This window comes from Pseudophryne corroboree, chromosome 6 (assembly GCF_028390025.1).
Source record: "Pseudophryne corroboree isolate aPseCor3 chromosome 6, aPseCor3.hap2, whole genome shotgun sequence".
In the NCBI taxonomy this organism is placed as follows: Eukaryota; Metazoa; Chordata; class Amphibia; order Anura; family Myobatrachidae; genus Pseudophryne; species Pseudophryne corroboree.
Genome location: NC_086449.1, coordinates 65,846,225 through 65,849,583, shown reverse-complemented (window position 1 = coordinate 65,849,583; position 3,359 = coordinate 65,846,225). Strand labels below are relative to the sequence as shown.

At 36.9% G+C, this 3,359-nt stretch overlaps 1 pseudogene; it reads right to left on the bottom strand.

Moving 5' to 3' along the window:
• Positions 1-1,441: 1,441 nt before the first annotated feature.
• LOC134934288 (gastrula zinc finger protein XlCGF71.1-like) lies at positions 1,442-2,080 on the bottom strand (annotated as a pseudogene).
• Positions 2,081-3,359: the final 1,279 nt, after the last annotated feature.

Sequence of the window (3,359 nt, the reverse complement as noted above, 5' to 3'; positions counted from 1 at the left end):
AGTGGCTGCATGACCTGGTCTTGAAAAAGGTCCATGCTAGGTGAAGAGTTAAATGGCATCGCCCAGGCTTACCTGTTTACACTACACTGAGACCTGGGTCCTTCCCGGAACCAACCCTGCGAGCTTGCTGGGTAGGAGTCCCAAGTCTCATGACCCATGTTAACCCTTTCCTACTGAGCCACTCCTGGTTTATAACTTTTTATTACCTATTTGTCAGTTTCCTTATTACATTTTACTGTATGTTCTTATAATTTACTGATATCATTTAACATGGATGAATTTCCTTTTAATAAAAATGAGAAAATATTTTTTTAAACCAATGCACTACACCAAGATAACTGCTATTCTCTCTCCTGTGTGTTGTATACCAGTGTATTAGGTGTCAATAGAACCACCCCTTATACCATGATAGTGACAAACTATATTAAGGAATTAATAATAATTTCAGGCTATTTTAGGGCATTTCATCATACAGATTGTTTATTACATTGCACTGGTACATATGATCAGTTACAGATTTTTCTCCTCTTTAACAAGATAGATTTATATAAAACACTTCTCAAATTCCCAAAAAATAAACATTTCCTTACTTATGAAACACAGGCTACATTCAGGCCCTCAGAGTTACTACCTATGTGATTAATACACGTTATATTTCTAGTAAAACACTTCTAAGAGGAGACATTATTAATATTTACAAGTATATAAATGGAAAATACAAGGACCTATCGGGTGATTTGTTTATCATAAAAGCTTGTTTCAAACAAACATAGAAAATGATTTGGAATACTCTGCCAGAGAGGGTGGTAATGGCGGACTCAGTTAATATGTTTAAAAATGGATTAGATAAATTCCTAGATAAACAAAATATCCAAGGATATAGCATTTAAAGGAAGAGAATGTTAGAAAAAGCATGAATTATAGCTGTTATTTAGACCTATAAACATAACTTAATCTGGGTCCATTAAAGTTAACAAGTTATATACTGAGTAGTGTAAGAATTATAATACAGGTTGAACTCGATGGACATTTTGTCTATGATAATTGCAATCACTGGTCAAGACTCACAATGTTTGTAGACCATAGTCAGTCTGCATAAGCTGAAGCTTCCTCAGACTGGCCGTAGGATCCGGAAACCCAGGTCCATGAAGTCTGCATCCAAAGAAGCAGTCCCTAAACCATCCCCATTGTAAAAACAGTGCCAGTTGCTGCCCCCTAAATTCTACAGCAAGTCATCCTGCTGTGGTGCCAGGGGGCTCTGAGCTATATCACAAGTCCCAGTCTGCACATACATAAAACAGGTCTTGTGCCTGTGCAGACTCCCAAACATCAGATTTGTCTATAAACCATAGGGTTTATGTACAAAGCTGAATTAGGTCCTCAGAGTATTTTTATGCTTCCTAATCTGATGTCTAACAAGACTTGACTTACATAGAAAACATTAGCTGCATTCAGAACATGTAAATGGTTTCTCTCCTGTGTGACTCCTCTGATCTATAACAAGTTTTGACTTTCGGGAAAAACATTTGCAGCATTCATAACATGTAAATGGCTTCTCTCCTGTGTGAGTCCTCTGATGTTTGAGAAGATGTGACTTCAGGGTAAAACATTTTTTGCATTCAGAACATGTAAATGGTTTCTCTCCTGTGTGACTCCTCTGATGTATAACAAGAGATGACTTTTTGGAAAAACATTGGCTGCATTCTGAACATGTAAATGGTTTCTCTCCTGTGTGACTCCTCTGATGTTCCACAAGATGTGACTTGCAGAGAAAACATTGGCTGCATTATGAACACGTAAATGGTTTCTCTCCTGTGTGAATCCTCTGATGTATAATAAGAGATGACTTTTGGGAAAAACATTTGTTGCATTCAGAACATGTAAATGGTTTCTCTCCTGTATGAATCCTCTGATGTTGCACCAGATGTGGCTTGCAGAGAAAACATTGGTTGCATTCTGAACATGTAAATGGTTTCTCTCCTGTGTGACTCCTCTGATGCCTGAGAAGCTTTGATTTACATGTAAAGCTTCTGTCACACTCAGAGCACAGATGTGGTTTATCTCCTGTGAGACTCATCATGTATTAGATGATAAACAAATTAGCTGCAGAAGGTTCTTTCTAATCAGAAAATGAAAATATTTTTTGTAAATTCTCCAAAAGTATAAGAAGAAATGATGCCTGTACAGTAGTTGTCTTGATCAGCGATCAATGTCCCTTTCCACAATGTACTGTAATATTCTTAGTGGAAATCATGCACATTTGTCCTGTAAGAAAAAAGTTTATATTAAAAAGCATAATGGTTACTGTGGTAATTCTACTTTTACAGTAATAGTTTTTTTTTTATCTGATTCAGCTTCAGTTGCAGTTATGCAGTTATGCTAAATTAGCAAAACTGCAACTGCTTGTGATCACATGCTGGGGGCTGCCTAGGACAGGGCGAGGACGGCCAGTATGCAGATGGCCATCAGCGATGTGATCACATATCAGAAATGATCCATACTGAATAGGGCCCATGATCCAGTCATTTAGCATTGTTTTTATATTTGTGTATTTTGCCAAATTGCGATATCCTTATTTCCAGTCAGATGACGCACAGAGTAATGTGGAGGAGTCTGTGGTGGAGCTGTCACATAGTTACTTCATTATAAATACTTACCTGATATAAAGAATAATATGTATCTTTAAAGGAGCTGCTACCTAGATACCCATTTATATATACTAACCTGATGCACAGTGTATTATGTAAGGTACTACACATGCAGACAACAAGACGGACACAGAAAAACAGAGACAGAACCTGCAAATTGTCCCCTTTAAATGACTATATGTGGAAAGCTGAACAAATTACTGAAAAACTCGGAGAAAGAGGTTGAGCCGGAAATTTCCCTTGTCTGTATTGTAGTGTAAGAGGGTATTTGTGAGCAAAAATCCAGACTGGGCCAGGGTTGAAAATCCCAGGTCTTACAAAGCAAAATGTTGGGACATATGTCAAAAAGTTGCATAAATTAATAGATAATACAAAATATAGAATATAAAGATAACTGTAATATATCCTTTTACCTATAATTAAATGGTTATAGTATTTAACCATATTTACGTTAAAATGTTTTAATTTTAGATAACAAGACAATATCTACATATGTTTTTTTCCTGTATCAGTATATACTTATGTATAATATATTTAACTTACTCTGGAGATTCTTCCTCAGTCTCTTTCTTACTCTTTCATCCTCCCAGCTCTCCAACCAGCAACTCATCCAGCAGCTCCTCCATCAGCTATCAGTGGCCTGATACAGCCTATTTATAGTCACTCCTCCTCATCTCTCCACATTTGTTCCCAGGATGGGCAGAAGGAATT